The following is an 18,705-nucleotide window of genomic DNA, read 5'->3' on the forward strand; positions in this document are numbered from 1 at the left end:
GATACACTGGAGTAAGACCTCAGCACCTCAAGGAGATGGTAAACCCAGTTCTCGGAGAAGTTGCCGAGACACTACTGTCAGAGGTCACGAAGTTTGTCAACGACCGTCTCTCTGGGCTGATCCCAGATACAATTAAACCCTTTTTCTTTGGAGCATCCCTTTGTGCCCTCAAGAAGAAGGATGGTGGAGTCAGACCCATTGCCGTGGGTAACACACTTCGGCGCCTTGTTGCTAGGGCAGCTGTCAGAAAAATTAGCATAGACGCTGCGACGATGCTTCGACCCCATCAACTAGGTTTTGGTGTTCCCCATGGCTGTGAAGCAGCAGCTCATGCAGCACGAGCCTATATCAAGCACCTCCCAGAAAATAAGGCATTAATTAAATTAGACTTTAAAAATGCCTTCAACCAGGTAAAAAGGGATGTGGTACTGGAAGCAGTTCGAACAAGCTTTCCTTCTCTACTCCCCTTCGTCTCAGCAGGGTACAGTAGGGAATCGACGCTGTTGTTTGGGGAACATGAAGTTGTTTCTGCAGAAGGTGTCCAGCAGGGAGACCCACTTGCCCCTTTTCTTTTTTGCATGGCTGTTAAAGAGGTCACAAGCAGGTTGACCAGCGAACTCAACATCTGGTTCCTGGACGATGGCACCCTGGCAGGGACACAGGAGTCGCTGCTAGAAGATCTACAGCTGGTGAAATCTAAGGGAGAGGAGTTAGGACTCACCCTAAACCCATTAAAGTGTGAAATCATCTCATCCAGCCAACCAACCATAGATGCAGTGCGAACCATATTGCCAGGAGCCCCAGTGATCGCTCCCACCGACAGTGTGCTGCTAGGGGCACCTCTGGGCTCGAGCGCCATTGAGGTAGTCCTCGAAGAAAAGCTGAACGACCTGAGGAGGATGGAGGGAAGAATAGGGGCTTTGGACGCCCACGATGCTTTGTACCTTCTCACGAGGTGCCTGGCTTTGCCCAGACTGACCTATTTCCTAAGGTGTGCTCCCTCCTTCGACAGCCCAAAATTAACAGAATATGACACACTCCTAAAAACAATAACTATGAAAGTGTTAAACCTCTCCCTGCAAGATGACCAATGGGACCAAGCAACGCTCCCAGTTAGACTCGGGGGAATAGGTATTCGCAAGGCGACACAGTTAGCATTGCCGGCATTCTTATCCTCGACCAGTGCAACAGGTGAATTAGTGAAGGAAATAACCAGAATACCTGGTAGGAATACCAGGAACTCCATTGGGATTCGTGATCCCAAATTTGTGGAAGGAGCTGGTCAGTGGGACACTCTTGCCAATTCACACACTCGACCATCTTTTCCAAACGACGGTAAACAGGCCAAATGGGATAGCCCCATAGTGGAGAACATCGCCACATCATTGCTGGAGGCAGCTTCCAGGAAGGACAAAGCGCGTCTTCTAGCTGTGCAAGCGCCCCATGCTGGGGACTTCTTGTTGGCAGTCCCTAATTCCGCCTTGGGCACCCGCCTGGACCATCGGATCCTAAGTATTGGTGTTGCTCTGCGCCTTGCCGCCCCTATCTCCACCGAGCACCGGTGTATTTGCGGCCATGCACGGGCAGACCAATACGGCAGCCATGGTCTCATCTGTCGTAAAACACAGGGAAAGATTGCCAGACATGAAGCAGTCAATGACATCATCAAGAGAAGTTTGGCTTCAGCTGGGTGCCCAGCACAAAGGGAACCTCAGTAGTGCAGGCCTGACAACAGCCAAAAACGCCCAGATGGAGTCACCCTGCAGCCGTGGAGGGAAGGTAAACAGGTCGTATGGGATTACACCTGTGCGTCTACATTGGCTGATACCTATTTACGTTACAGCTCAGCGGAGGGAGGTGAGGCAGCCACCTTCAGGGAGACCCAGAAAACTAACAAGTATAGGGACCTAGAACGTTGTTACAGGTTCGTGCCGATAGGCTCTGAGACTCTGGGCGCCTGGGGTAAATGTGCACTTAAGTTTTTAAAGGAGGTGGGCGAGGAACTCATTGGGAAAACTAGAGACCCACGAGCAGCCAGTTTCCTGTTCCAGCGCCTCAGTGTCGCAATTCAGAGAGTAAATGCGTGCTGTATCCTGGGTACGCACCCGACCCCCGAGGAGCTGGACGAGGTCTTCGAACACTGATTGTTTAATTGTTATATATTTGTGTGTGTGTGTGTGTGTGTGTGTGTGTGTGTGTGTGTGTGTGTGTGTGTGTGTGTGTGTGTGTGTGTGTGTGTGTGTGTGTGTGTGTGTGTGTGTGTGTGGTGTGTGTGTGTGTGTGTGTGTGTGTGTGTGTGTGTGTGTGTGTGTGTGTGTGTGTGTGTGTGTGTGTGTGTGTGTTCTCTGTAAACTGTAGCATTGGAATAAAATAAAACAAAACAAAACATACAAACAATAATAGGGGGGGGGGGGTAGGAGAAGAAAAGATGAAAGTGTTCAGTGAGAATCCACAAGATCTTCTCTGAAAGCTCTTTGTTTTCTTCATCGAGGATGTGGGTCCCTGCAATTGCACCATAGGTGGTACCCCTATATATATATATATATTATATATATATATATATATATATATAAATATAATGTACTCTTACAACCCTTAATCTACTTTCTTGTATATAAATAAATAAGAAAACTATTTTAATTTTTGTGTGTTTACAAAAATTGTGATATGCGATTAGATTACATTATGGTGTATTTCTTGTGATTTAATTGTTGTAAATGGAGCCATTATACCTCCTGCCACCTGTGGCCGGCCACACACATCCCCTAATGACCCCAAGTTCATTACTCTCGTAATTAACGAAAATTCCGATAACAAACGCCCAATTTTTTCCCGCGTAAAATTCATTCGAATTTTTAACTTGTGTCGAGCCTAAATCCGCATTACTGCTCGTTCTTGGGGTGATTATTAATTTTTGGATCCAAACCCTAATTATACCTTTTTTAATTGTCGTCTTAATGAGCGAATTGTTTACTTAAGAGAGCGACCTGAGAGTTTGATTACGTCATCTGTTTCTTGAGTCTAAACGTTTCGAACGCCGCCGCCGCCATCTTGTTTGTTGACGTTCTCGCGTGACGTCACAATAAGCTGAGGAATTTGTATTTTTTCTGATGTGTTCGTAAATGGTGGCTCTAGTTTGTGTCTGTTTTTTTTATTGAAATGTATATTACAGTTTAGTGTTTGTCTGTATGTCTGCCTCTCTCTCTGTGTATCTCTCTCTCTCTCTGTATCTCTCTCTCTCTGTATCTCTCTCTCTCTGTATCTCTCTCTCTCTGTATCTCTCTCTCTCTGTATATCTCTCTCTCTGTATATCTCTCTCTCTGTATATCTCTCTCTCTGTATATCTCTCTCTGTATATCTCTCTCTGTATATCTCTCTCTGTATATCTCTCTCTGTATATCTCTCTCTGTATATCTCTCTCTGTATATCTGTATCTCTCTCTCTGTGTATCTCTCTCTCTCTCTCTCTCTCTCTCTCTCTCCCTCTCTGTGACACAGGGTCAGCTGTGTGCCATAACCCTGACCGTCGTTCGCATCAGGACAGGGCTGGTGTTTACATATTGTGGCAATAGACCATTACTCGCGGCCTTTGTTGCTCGCAAAGAAAACGGGAGATAACCTCCGTTAATGTGTTAGTGGAGGAGGAACTCACCTAGTTTGTTTTTTGGCCAGATAAGACATAGCTCTTGGGTTCCGCCTCTCAACTATTAACCAACTGGTGTATTGGTTCTAGAGCCTATTGGGCTCAGTCATAATCTTACAAATGTTCTATCTACTCCCTATCCATGGTTAGATTAGATTGGATTAGGTTAAACTGTATTATTCTCAATCATGTGAAACATAAAATTCAAAACTATTTGAGTATCCCCAAGAGTTTTATATTTAAGAAACCTTAGCTGTATGGCATGTTGAAGAAAACGAGAAATATTAAAACAGTAGTTTTCATATTTTAAACCATCGATTTAAAATACAATACAGTTGTAACCTGAGAAAATTCTGTGTTTAGGAGAAAGGTTCAATTGCTAGTTAACAAGAAAACTGTTATTGATCCATAATATGCTTTCAGACCATCACAAATATCTAGATAACTATCAAAGTGGTGAGAGAAAGGTTAGTGTCTCTATCTATAACCACTTTAGAAGACAAGCTGCATTTTTGTACTTAGTCTGTCCTGTTTGTTCCCCTGAGTATTTCGTATGTGGTAATCATGTCTCCCCTGAGTATTTCGTATGTGGTAATCATGTCTCCCCTGAGTATTTCGTATGTAGTAATCATGTCTCCCCTAAGTATTTCGTATGTAGTAATCATGTCTCCCCTAAGTATTTCGTATGTAGTAATCATGTCTCCCCTAAGTATTTCGTATGTGGTAATCATGTCTTCCCTGAGTATTTCGTATGTAGTAATCATGTCTCCCCTAAGTATTTCGTATGTAGTAATCATGTCTCCCCTAAGTATTTCGTATGTAGTAATCATGTCTCCCCTAAGTATTTCGTATGTAGTAATCATGTCTCCCCTAAGTATTTCGTATGTAGTAATCATGTCTCCCCTAAGTATTTCATATGTGGTAATCATGTCTTCCCTGAGCATTTCGTATGTAGTAATCATGTCTCCCCTGAGTATTTCGTATGTGGTAATCATGTCTCCCCTGAGTATTTCGTATGTGGTAATCATGTCTCCCCTGAGTATTTCGTATGTAGTAATCATGTCTCCCCTAAGTATTTCGTATGTAGTAATCATGTCTCCCCTAAGTATTTCGTATGTAGTAATCATGTCTCCCCTAAGTATTTCGTATGTAGTAATCATGTCTCCCCTAAGTATTTCGTATGTGGTAATCATGTCTCCCCTGAGTATTTCGTATGTAGTAATCATGTCTCCCCTGAGTATTTCGTATGTGGTAATCATGTCTCCCCTGAGTATTTCGTATGTAGTAATCATGTCTCCCCTAAGTATTTCGTATGTAGTAATCATGTCTCCCCTAAGTATTTCGTATGTAGTAATCATGTCTCCCCTGAGTATTTCGTATGTAGTAATCATGTCTCCCCTAAGTATTTCGTATGTAGTAATCATGTTTCCCCTAAGTATTTCGTATGTAGTAATCATGTCTCCCCTAAGTATTTCGTATGTAGTAATCATGTCTCCCCTAAGTATTTCATATGTGGTAATCATGTTTCCCCTGAGTATTTCGTATGTAGTAATCATGTCTTCCCTGAGCATTTCGTATGTGGTAATCATGTCTCCCCTAAGTATTTCGTATGTAGTAATCATGTCTTCCCTGAGCATTTCGTATGTGGTAATCATGTCTCCCCTAAGTATTTCGTATGTAGTAATCATGTTTCCCCTAAGTATTTCGTATGTGGTAATCATGTCTCCCCTGAGTATTTCGTATGTAGTAATCATGTCTCCCCTAAGTATTTCGTATGTGGTAATCATGTCTTCCCTGAGCATTTCGTATGTGGTAATCATGTTTCCCCTAAGTATTTCGTATGTGGTAATCATGTCTACCCTGAGTATTTCGTATGTGGTAATCATGTCTGCCCCTGAGTATTTCGTATGTGGTAATCATATCTACCCTGAGTATTTCGTATGTGGTAATCATGTCTACCCTGAGTCTTCTCGCTTCCAACGATGCTTGAGGAAGCTATACACTCTCCTCCTCCTCCTCCCATCCCCCCCCCCCCCACCGGATAGATGAGAAAGATCCTATCCTGTAATTATTTCTCAGTAATCGTACGTCTGGCCGTCGTGTCGCGTCCTCTGGGACTGCCAGGCGCACGATTGAGTGATAACTCCGTACGAGTTTTCCCTCGCCGAGTTGATTGGGATGAAATAGATTTGTTTTTAATTATTAATCCCTTCAGGAGGATTCTGATTCCCTTGACTGTTGTAGCTAGTGCGTAAATATGTTCTTGCCTGAGGCTTCAGCTCCTTGGCCTCGATTTTTCAAGGTTGGTTGTCTATTAATTACTCTAAGGAGCTTTCATTGGCAGTAACTCCATATCCGTCTTCAATAATACTTTGGCGGGAACTATATATACTTTTTATGTATTAATTTGGCGGGAACTATATATACTTTTATGTATTAATTTGGCGGGAACTATAGGTAATTTTTTATGTATTAATTTGGCGGGAATATTTTAAAAAGGATTTTGAAATATGTCGATAAAATTAACACGATTTATGGCGCGAAAATTAAGTAAACAAAAGAAAATCGCCTCATGTACACCCCCCCCACGCCCCCCCCCCCTCTCCCTCCCCCCCCCCACCCCATTTTTATAGCCCCCTCACCCCCACCGCCCCTCAACCCCCCCCCCCCCCACCACGTCCGTCCTGATTGGCTCCACTTAACAACTTATCACTTAAGGGCGACACTTTTACCAACTTTTAGCGCGGAACGAGACGCCGACGTCACTGGCAGTTAGCGTCGTTATGGCGGCCAGTCTAGACGTTGGCTCCGTGGCCTCGGAGCTCTTGGCTCTGATCGCCAGGGTTCGAACCTGCGGAGATTTCCAGACCGTCCTCATCAACACTGACCGTCATCATCAACAAACATCAAATTCTCGTTAACTGAGCCGCCCAAACCCCTTGTTTTACAACCTCTCCTCAGTCCAGGCTCGTTAAAGCGGCGGCCGTCCCCCTATAAGACCCATTCATCAATTATATTGTATTCTGCATTATGAAAAATAATTCTGGAAGACTATAGTCCGAGTCCAGGTCTAGTCAGGAGAGGATTCAAACCCTGGGACTTTAACTATGAGCCAATTCTGCTATACACACGGGTGTATATAGCAAGTATACACCTGCTATACAGCCAGGTGCAGCCATACAACTGACATATACACACACATGGGAACTTACACAAGCATACACACTCTTGCAGAGGCACATTCATACATACATATACGTATACACTCATACCTGGAAACGCACATATACAAACGTACATTAATGTCGGTCATACATGCAGACAGAAATACAAGTATACAGACGTGGTGAGTAAGACATCATTCTTCAGTGTATGAGGTGAGTATGACATCATTCTTCATTGTATGAGAGGTGAGTATGACATCATTCTTCATTGTATGAGAGGTGAGTATGACATCATTCTTCAGTGTATGAGAGGTGAGTATGACATCATTCTTCATTGTATGAGAGGTGAGTATGACATCATTCTTCATTGTATGAGAGGTGAGTATGACATCATTCTTCAGTGTATGAGAGGTAAGACATCATTCTTCATTGTATGAGAGGTGAGTATGACATCATTCTTCATTGTATGAGAGGTGGGTAAGACATCATTCTTCATTGTATGAGAGGTGAGTATGACATCATTCTTCAGTGTATGAGAGGTGAGTAAGACATCATTCTTCATTGTATGAGAGGTGAGTATGACATCATTCTTCAGTGTATGAGAGGTGAGTATGACATCATTCTTCATTGTATGAGAGGTGAGTATGACATCATTCTTCATTGTATGAGAGGTGAGTATGACATCATTCTTCAGTGTATGAGAGGTGAGTAAGACATCATTCTTCATTGTATGAGAGGTGAGTATGACATCATTCTTCATTGTATGAGAGGTGAGTAAGACATCATTCTTCATTGTATGAGAGGTGAGTATGACATCATTCTTCAGTGTATGAGAGGTGAGTAAGACATCATTCTTCATTGTATGAGAGGTGAGTAAGACATCATTCTTCAGTGTATGAGGTGAGTATGACATCATTCTTCAGTGTATGAGGTGAGTATGACATCATTCTTCAGTGTATGAGGTGAGTATGACATCATTCTTCAGTGTATGAGAGGTGAGTATGACATCATTCTTCAGTGTATGAGAGGTGAGTATGACATCATTCTTCAGTGTATGAGAGGTGAGTAAGACAACATTCTTCAGTGTATGAGAGGTGAGTAAGACATCATTCTTCATTGTATGAGAGGTGAGTAAGACATCATTCTTCAGTGTATGAGAGGTGAGTATGACATCATTCTTCAGTGTATGAGAGGTGAGTAAGTGAACATCTATATACCTTAGATGTGATGAGTCAGAAAATGAATCAAAGATGAGGTAGGATATATTAGGATATCTTTAGTTGATTTCGGGGCTTTAGTGTCCCCGCGGCCCGGTCCTTGACCAGGCCTCCACCCCCAGGAAGCAGCCCGTGACAGCTGACTAACACCCAGGTACCTATTTACTGCTAGGTAACAGGGGCATTCAGGGTGAAAGAAACTTTGCCCATTTGTTTCTGCCTCGTGCGGGAATCGAACCCGCGCCACAGAATTACGAGCCCTGCGCGCTATCCACCAGGCTACGAGGCCCCTCATATCCCAGGAGGTATCCTGGGACAGGCCCCCTAGAGGTATCACATTAGCTAACCCACTCCCACAACAGCAGAAGGCCGGGGCCCAGGAGATGGAGTCCAACCATACACCATACACACACCCATACACCTTCCTCGGGAATATTATAGTAAAGAATTAAAGTTAGTTAATAAAATTATTTCTCAACGATGTTTTCAAACTACAGTTAATTGTGGCGGCGTTCACTGTGTTAATGTGGAGCAGTTTAGTAGATTATAATGTTTGTGTGGGGGGTGGGGGGGGGGTGTTTGGGTCTGTAGGATGGCGCTGTTGTAGCTCTTGGGCCCCGCCTTTCCCACGGTTGGTTGTGTAATGTACTGATTAGTTAGATCTCTCTCTGTCTCTTTGTCTCTCTGTCTCTCTCTGTCTCTCTCTGTCTCTCTCTGTCTCTCTCTGTCTCTCTCTGTCTCTCTCTGTCTCTCTCTCTCTCTCTGTCTCTCTCTCTCTCTCTGTCTCTCTCTCTCTCTCTGTCTCTCTCTCTCTCTCTCTGTCTGTCTCTCTCTCTCTCTCTCTCTGTCTGTCTCTCTCTCTCTTTCTCACGCAGACGACGCAAAGTTGATGAGAAAAGTTGTGACAGATGAGGATTGCAGGATCCTCCAAGAGGACCTGAACAGGTTGCAGAGATGGTCAGAGAAATGGCTACTGGAATTCAACACGAGCAAATGTAAAGTTATGGAAATGGGACTAGGAGATAGGAGACCAAAGGGACAGTACACAATGAAGGGGAACAGCCTACCTGTAACGACGCGTGAAAGAGACCTGGGGGTGGACGTAACACCTAATCTATCTCCTGAGGCACATATAAATAGGATAACGACAGCAGCGTACTCTACACTGGCAAAAGTTAGAACATCATTCAGAAACCTAAGTAAGGAGGCATTTAGGGCGCTTTACACTGCCTACGTAAGGCCAGTCTTAGAGTATGCCGCCTCATCATGGAGCCCCCATCTGAAGAAGCATATAATGAAACTGGAAAAGGTTCAGAGGTTTGCAACGAGACTCGTCCCAGAGCTACGAGGGATGGGGTATGAGGAGCGCCTGAGGGAACTGTGCCTTACGACACTAGAAAGAAGGGAGAGGGAGGACATGATAGCAGCATACAAAATACTTATGGGAATGGCAGAGTGGAAATAGAGAAAATGAATAGTAACAGAACGAGGGGACATGGGTGGAAGCTCGAAACTCAGATGAGTCACAGAGATGTTAAGAAGTTTTCTTTTAGCGTGAAAGTAGTTGAAAAATGGAATGGACTTCAGGAACAGAGAGAGAGAGAGAGAGAGAGAGAGAGAGAGGAGAGAGAGAGAGAGAGAGAGAGAGAGAGAGAGAGAGAGGAGAGAGAGAGAGAGAGAGACAGACAGAGAAGGGGCTGGAGACCTGAGCATCACCGGGTACTTCATATATAAGGTTTGAGTGAAACATACACATGTATACAAGACCTACAGCTCTGGCCTCCAGTGAGCCTCAGGCCATATATACACACATACACACATATATACACCACCAGCAGCATACACCAGCAGGGATGGGAAGGCCCTGAAGGTCTCCGGGAGACGAACGCGTTAATACGATTAAAGATTTTCCAGAATATATACACCACCAGCATCTGTGAGGACACCCTCACCCCTACACTCTCCCTCACCCCCTACACTCTCCCTCACCCCCTACACTCTCCCTCACCCCCCTACACTCTCCCTCACCCCCTACACTCTCCCTCACCCCCTACACTCTCCCTCACCCCCTACACTCTCCCTCACCCCCCTACACTCTCCCTCACCCCCTACACTCTCCCTCACCCCCTACACTCTCCCTCACCTCTACACTCTCCCTCACCCCCCTACACTCTCCCTCACCCCTACACTCTCCCTCACCCCCTACACTCTCCCTCACCCCCTACACTCTCCCTCACCCCCCTACACTCTCCCTCACCCCCTACACTCTCCCTCACCCCTACACTCTCCCTCACCCCCCTACACTCTCCCTCACCCCCTACACTCTCCCTCACCCCCCTACACTCTCCCTCACCCCCACACTCTCCCTCACCCCCTACACTCTCCCTCACCCCCTACACTCTCCCTCACCCCCTACACTCTCCCTCACCCCCTACACTCTCCCTCACCCCCCTACACTTTCCCTCACCCCCCTACACTCTCCCTCACCCCCCTACACTCTCCCTCACCCCCCTACACTCTCCCTCACCCCCCTACACTCTCCCGCACCCCCCTACACTCTCCCTCACCCCCCTACACTCTCCCTCACCCCCCTACACTCTCCCTCACCCCCCTACACTCTCCCTCACCCCCCTACACTCTCCCTCACCCCCCTACACTCTAGCTCACCCCCCTACACTCTAGCTCACCCCCTACACTCTCCCTCACCCCCTACACTCTCCCTCACCCCCCTACACTCTCCCTCACCCCCCTACACTCTCCCTCACCCCCCTACACTCTCCCTCACCCCCCTACACTCTCCCTCACCCCCTACACTCTCCCTCACCCGCTACACTCTCCCTCACCCCCTACACTCTCCCTCACCCCCCTACACTCTAGCTCACCCCCCTACACTCTCCCTCACCCCCCTACACTCTCCCTCACCCCCTACACTCTCCCTCACCCCCCTACACTCTCCCTCACCCCCCTACACTCTCCCTCACCCCCCTACACTCTCCCTCACCCCCCTACACTCTCCCTCACCCCCCTACACTCTCCCTCACCCCCCTACACTCTCCCTCACCCCCCTACACTCTCCCTCACACCCCTACACTCTCCCTCACACCCCTACACTCTCCCTCACCCCCCTACACTCTCCCTCACCCCCTACACTCTCCCTCACCCCCTACACTCTCCCTCACCCCCTACACTCTCCCTCACACCCCTACACTCTCCCTCACACCCCTACACTCTCCCTCACCCCCCTACACTCTCCCTCACCCCCCTACACTCTCCCTCACCCCCCTACACTCTCCCTCACCCCCCCTACACTCTCCCTCACCCCCCTACACTCTCCCTCACACCCCCTACACTCTCCCTCACCCCCCTACACTCTGCCTCACCCCCTACACTCTCCCTCACCCCCTACACTCTCCCTCACCCCCCTACACTCTCCCTCACCCCCTACACTCTCCCTCACCCCCCTACACTCTCCCTCACCCCCCTACACTCTCCCTCACCCCCCTACACTCTCCCTCACCCCCCTACACTCTCCCTCACCCCCCTACACTCTCCCTCACCCCCCTACACTCTCCCTCACCCCCCTACACTCTCCCTCACCCCTCTACACTCTCCCTCACCCCCCTACACTCTCCCTCACCCCTACACTCTCCCTCACCCCCCTACACTCTCCCTCACCCCCCTACACTCTCCCTCACCCCTCTACACTCTCCCTCACCCCCCTACACTCTCCCTCACCCCTACACTCTCCCTCACCCCCTACACTCTCCCTCACCCCCCTACACTCTCCCTCACCCCCCTACACTCTCCCTCACCCCTACACTCTCCCTCACCCCCGTACACTCTCCCTCACCCCCTTACACTCTCCCTCACCCCCTACACTCTCCCTCACCCCCTACACTCTCCCTCACCCCTACACTCTCCCTCACCCCCTACACTCTCCCTCACCCCCTACACTCTCCCTCACACCCCTACACTCTCCCTCACCCCTACACTCTCCCTCACCCCCCTACACTCTCCCTCACCCCCCTACACTCTCCCTCACCCCCCCCCCCCCACTCACCTGGCTGGCCGGGCGGGAGTTCGATCAAGATCAAACGGTTCGATCCTCCTGATGGGATCTGGCTTGCAATAGGCTCTGGACCCCGTCAAACAGGTCCAATATTGCCCCTTCAAGTGTCAATGGGGAAAAGGTTGTAAATACCTATTAGTTGTGGGTTATTAAAGAGTTGTAATTGGGCGGGAGGTTGAGGTCGCCGGCTCTCACACGTGTGTCTTGGTGGCGGTCCGGCTGCCTTCTGAGGGTCTGGTGGTGGGAGGCGCGGCTTATATAGCCTCGCGCGGTGGGCGGGGCCTCGTCTCGCTCCTATTGGTTGGTCTCCGTCACGTGATAATGTTGCTCTCGCTCCCATTGGCTGATCTGCCATGACGTCACAGGAAAAATTTATTCCCACCTTGGTAATATCTGCAATTGCCATCTTTGTGAATGTTTCAACTGAACTCTCCGAAATTGACCTTTAAAACCACCATCGATAAAAAGTACTAAAATACATTTTGAACCTTAAAAAGCATTGGATAAACACCCAGTAGTATTAACTAAGAGAATTATATATATTCAGTTAACCCGAGAGGCGATTCGAACCCTTTTTCAAGCCTGAAACGATACTAATCAAACCTAAATAAAACGAAAACGTACGTAAGATTATGGAAATATTTCGTGTTCTGGCGATGATCCGTTAGGCTCAGGTGGGCGGAGTCACGAATTTGAATGGTAATTTTTTTATGTTTTTGAAGGTTGGGCTTCAGCTCCTGGACCCGGCTTTACCTCGTGGGTGTGGCTTGCCTTCTGTTTATTATTCTCTTCACTGTGAAAGCTGTCTGTGGAATCAGTTATATCTGTCTGTCATAATTCATAATTGTAACGACTGTTTAAAGTGAAAAATTACGGCTGGATTTGATATATATTTGATGAAGACAATGGCCAAGATGGGAATTAATAATGATGACAAATATACTTTATATGTCGTGATCAATATACTTCCCCCCTAATACTTAGGTACCTAATACCTCCCCCCTCTCTCTCTCTCTCTCTCTCTCTCTCTCTCTCTCTCTCTCTCTCTCTCTCTCTCTCTCTCTCTCTCTCTCTCTGTCTCTCTCTCTGTCTCTCTCTCTCTCTCTGTCTCTCTCTCTCTCTCTCTCTCTCTCTCTCTCTCTCTCTCTCTCTCTCTCTCTCTGTCTCTCTCTCTCTCTCTCTCTCTCTCTCTCTCTCTCTCTCTCTCTCTCTCTCTCTCTCTCTCTCTCTCTCTCTCTCTCTCTCTCTCTCTCTGTCTCTCTCTCTCTCTCTCTCTGTCTCTCTCTCTCTCTCTCTCTCTCTCTCTGTCTCTCTCTCTCTCTCTCTCTCTCTCTCTCTCTCTCTCTCTCTCTCTCTCTCTCTCTCTCTCTCTCTCTCTCTTTCTCTCTCTCTCTCTCTCTCTCTCTCTCTCTCTCTCTCTCTCTCTCTCTCTCTCTCTCTCTCTCTCTCTCTCTCTGTCTCTCTCTCTGTCTCTCTCTCTCTCTCTCTCTCTCTCTCTCTCTCTCTCTCTCTCTCTCTCTCTCTCTCTCTCTCTCTCTCTCTCTCTTTCTCTCTCTCTCTCTCTCTCTCTCTCTCTCTCTCTCTCTCTCTCTCTCTCTCTCTCTCTCTCTCTCTCTCTCTCTCTCTCTCTTTCTCTCTCTCTCTCTCTCTCTATATATATATACAACACCATACAGATGTCAACAAAGTTTTCGACTGGGCAGCAGAAAATAACATGATGTTTAACGGTGATAAATTCCAGGTACTCAGATACGGCAAAAATGAGGACCTTAAACATAATACAGAGTACAAAACACAATCGAATCTGCTCATAGTAGGAAAACAGCATGTCAAGGATTTGGGAATAATGATGTCTGACGACCTAACGTTTAGGGAGCATAACCAAGCAAGTATTGCGTCAGCCAGAAAAATGATCTGATGGATTACGAGAACTTTCAAATCCAGAGATCCCATCACAATGGTTGTACTCTTCAAGTCACTTGTGTTGTCCCGTCTTGAGTACTGCTCAGTACTCACTTCCCCCTTCAGAGCAGGAGAGATTGCTGAAATAGAGGGAATACAGAGAACATATACGGCACGCATAGACGAGATAAAACACCTAAATTATTGGGATCGTCTCAAAGCCCTCCAAATGTACTCACTAGAAAGGAGACGAGAGAGATACCAAATAATATGCACATGGAAAATAGGTCCCTAATCTACACAGTAAAATAACAACGTACTGGAGTGAACGATATGGAAGAAAATGCAGAATAGAACCAGTGAAGAGCAGAGGTGCCATAGGCACAATCAGAGAACACTGTATAAACATCAGAGGTCCAGTGAAGAGCAGAGGTGCCATAGGCACAATCAGAGAACACTGTATAAACATCAGAGGTCCAGTGAAGAGCAGAGGTGCCATAGGCACAATCAGAGAACACTGTATGAACATCAGAGGTCCAGTGAAGAGCAGAGGTGCCATAGGCACAATCAGAGAACACTATATAAACATCAAAGGTCCAGTGAAGAGCAGAGGTGCCATAGGCACAATCAGAGAGCACTGTATAAACATCAGAGGTCCAGTGAAGAGCAGAGGTGCCATAGACACAATCAGAGAACACTGTATAAACATCAGAGGTCCAGTGAAGAGCAGAGGTGCCATAGGCACAATCAGAGAGCACTGTATAAACATCAGAGGTCCAGTGAAGAGCAGAGGTGCCATAGGCACAATCAGAGAACACTGTATACACATCAGAGGTCCAGTGAAGAGCAGAGGTGCCATAGGCACAATCAGAGAACACTGTATAAACATCAGAGGTCCAGTGAAGAGCAGAGGTGCCATAGGCACAATCAGAGAACACTGTATAAACATCAGAGGTCCGCGGTTGTTCAACGTCCTACCAGCGAGCATCAGAAATATTGCCGGAACAACCGTGGACATCTTCAAGAGGAAACTAGATAGTTTCCTCCAAGGAGTGCCGGACCAACCGGGCTGTGGTGGGTATGTGGGCCTGCGGGCCGCTCCAAGCAACAGCCTGGTGGACCAAACTCCCAGAACCCCATCAACCAGGTATATGTGGGCCTGCGGGCCGCTCCAAGCAACAGCCTGGTGAACCAAACTCCCAGAACCCCATCAAGCAGGTATACAGAGCTACAACAATTTATTTCGTTCCTCTCCCAGACAATTTGTCATACTGTGAGAGGTAAAGCAAAATCACAACTTATGTAATTGGTTAATAAATCACAACTATTAAATAATTGGTTTATAAACCTCATCTGTCCTGAATGTGGTTATAAAATATTATCTTTGTGTTGTCATTCGGCTGAAATAATCTTATTCCTTCTCTCTCTCTCCCGCCGCTCAGCAACTCACAATAAGTATAAATTAAGTAATGTACATGACCCGCGCGCCTCTGACACCATGATTGATGCGCTGACTCCACTACACCTTATTATAGAATATTAAGTTAGCATCACGCTCAGAAATTATGTATTTTTTTAAAATTTTATGCATTTATATAATTATGTAATAAATATATAATTATATATTTCTCATAATTATATTTGTAATAAGTTTATATATATTTTTTTTCGAAATTATATATATTTTAAAAATTTTATGCATTTATATAATTATGTAATAAATATATAATTATTATATATTTCTCATAATTATATCTGTAAAAAGTTTTCATATGCTTTATATATTTATATATTAAGTATTTAATCCTTCAAAAATTTTATATATATTCTCATAAATTATATATTAAATGATATTATAAATTTTTTTTAGCCTTTTCCCCCCTCTCCCAAGCCTCCCCCCCCCCCAAGCCCTCCACCCAGATAAACAATCCCAGTTACATCATTACCGTAACGATTGGGCGAACCAAAAGACCCTAAAGTACCCGCCGTCAATACGACCCATTTCGGGGTCTTGATCTATGTGAATACCGACTAAACCCGCGGGTGAACGATAGCACATTCTTGCCCTAATCACTCTCTACATCGCGCCGTTGTTCGCGCTAATCGCTGCCCGCAATTATGTCGCGTTTTATAGGGGTTTTTATGGATTATTTTTCAGCCAGATGCGGTTGGGTTTATGGGGAATCATCAGCGGGGTTCGAACCCAATTCGGGAAAACACGTGTGTGTATATTTTTATCTCACTCGGCGAAAATTTAATCAATTGCAAAGTTTTTTTTAGGATACCCGAGGATTCTACGACGTTTTTTGGCCTGACTTTTATATTCGCTGATCCGCGAATTTTGCGAAGGTGAAACCACAGTCTGCGGATGTCAACACCACGACCCACATTCAGCCCCGCTCCTGTGCCGGGTAAGTCCACTACGGGCTCACCATAGCCCGTGCTACTTGCCCCGCTCCTGTGCCAGGTAAGTCCACTACGGGCTCACCATAGCCCGTGCTACTTGCCCCGCTCCTGTGCCAAGTAAGTCCACTACGCGCTCACCATAGCCCGTGCTACTTGCCCCACTCCTGTGCCAGGTAAGTCCACTACGGGCTCACCATAGCCCGTGCTACTTACCCCGCTCCTGTGCCAGGTAAGTCCACTACGGGCTCACCATAGCCCGTGCTACTTGCCCCGCTCCTGTGCCGGGTAAGTCCACTACGGGCTCACCATAGCCCGTGCTACTTGCCCCGCTCCTGTGCCAGGTAAGTCCACTACGGGCTCACCATAGCCCGTGCTACTTGCCCCGCTCCTGTGCCAGGTAAGTCCACTACGGGCTCACCATAGCCCGTGCTACTTGCCCCGCTCCTGTGCCAAGTAAGTCCACTACGCGCTCACCATAGCCCGTGCTACTTGCCCCGCTCCTGTGCCAGGTAAGTCCACTACGGGCTCACCATAGCCCGTGCTACTTGCACCGCTCCTGTGCCAGGTAAGTCCACCACGGGCTCACCATAGCCCGTGCTACTTGCCCCGCTCCTGTGCCAGGTAAGTCCACTACGGGCTCACCATAGCCCGTGCTACTTACCCCGCTCCTGTGCCAGGTAAGTCCACCACGGGCTCACCATAGCCCGTGCTACTTGCCCCGCTCCTGTGCCAGGTAAGTCCACTACGGGCTCACCATAGCCCGTGCTACTTACCCCGCTCCTGTGCCAGGTAAGTCCACTACGGGCTCACCATAGCCCGTGCTACTTGACCCCCCCCCCCCTAAGTAAGGGTCATTAAGGGAGGTTGTGTGGGATCACTCATTAACAAATGACACATTTTTCGTTATGAATTTGACCTGGATTTACCTGATTTATCTCTCCAGTGGCCTCAACGTGGACAGGAAGCCGGCGGCTTGTCAAAATTATACACATTTGTATCGAACTGGGACCTTAAATTGCAGTAATTATTCCTTCGGCGTCGTATTACGGCTTCGGTCTCGATTCACATTCGAGAATCCCAGATTCGAATCCCGTGCGGGACAGAGACGGTTGGGTACGTTTCCTTTCACCTAATGCAGCTGTTCACCTAGGAGTAAATAGGTACCTGGGAGTTTGGTCAACACTTATGGCGGCCTGTGGGGGGCCATCATGTATATATATATATATATATATATATATATATATATATATATATATATATATGTCGTACCTAGTAGCCAGAACTCACTTTTCAGCCTACTATGCAAGGCCCGATTTGCCTAATAAGCCTAGTTTTCATGAATTAATGTTTTTTCGACAACCTAACCTACCTAACCTAACCTAACCTAACGTTTTCGGCTACCTAACCTAACCTAACCTATAAAGATAGGTTAGGTTAGGTTAGGTAGGGTTGGTTAGGTTCGGTCATATATCTACGTTAATTTTAACTCCAATAAAAAAAATTTACCTCATACATAATGAAATGGGTAGCTTTATCATTTCATAAGAAAAAAATTAGAGAAAATATATTAATTCAGTAAAACTTGGCTTATTAGGCAAATCGGGCCTCGCATAGTAGGCTGAGAAGTGAGTTCTGGCTACTAGGTACGACATATATATATATATATATATATATATATATATATATATATATATATATATATATATATATATATATATATATATATATATATATATATATATATTATATATACAATATATATATTGTTACGATAATCTCCTTCAAGAGAGATTTGGCCTGCTCTTTCCTATCGTCATGTTACTTCAGTACATCTACAACATCTAGACACTACAAGCAAGTGTAGTACATATTTGGTCAAATACGTTTAGCCAGGCGCAAATGTATCACACACTCGCTCTCCACCTTCCCCCTCCCTCTGCAGGCGATGAGTCACAATAACGTGGCTGAAGTATGTTGACCAGACCACACACTAGAAAGTGAAGGGACGACGACGTTTCGGTCCGTCCTGGACCATTCTCAAGTCGATTGTGAGAATCAATCACAATCGACTTGAGAATGGTCCAGGACGGACCGAAACGTCGTCGTCCCTTCAAATTCTAGTGTGTGGTCTGGTCAACATACTTCCCCCTCCCTCGTCGCCGGACACCAAACTACCATTTCCAGCCTGCCCGCTTCTGATTGGTGAAGCAACGTCTGCACCACTGCACTTCTGCACCTCAGCGCCATCTACCTAGCCGATGTCTGGGCCTGCACCAGCCATTGGAGTTAGAATATCCTGTGCTCT

The 18,705-nt window shown here is 46.5% G+C and overlaps 1 pseudogene; it reads right to left on the bottom strand.

Annotated features, from left to right (window-relative positions):
- The window catches only part of LOC123764734 (uncharacterized), a 28,439-nt pseudogene extending 16,076 nt beyond the window's left edge, over positions 1 to 12,363 (bottom strand).
- Between the last annotated feature and the right edge of the window lie 6,342 nt (positions 12,364 to 18,705).

Source organism: Procambarus clarkii, chromosome 5 (assembly GCF_040958095.1).
Source record: "Procambarus clarkii isolate CNS0578487 chromosome 5, FALCON_Pclarkii_2.0, whole genome shotgun sequence".
NCBI lineage: Eukaryota > Metazoa > Arthropoda > Malacostraca > Decapoda > Cambaridae > Procambarus > Procambarus clarkii.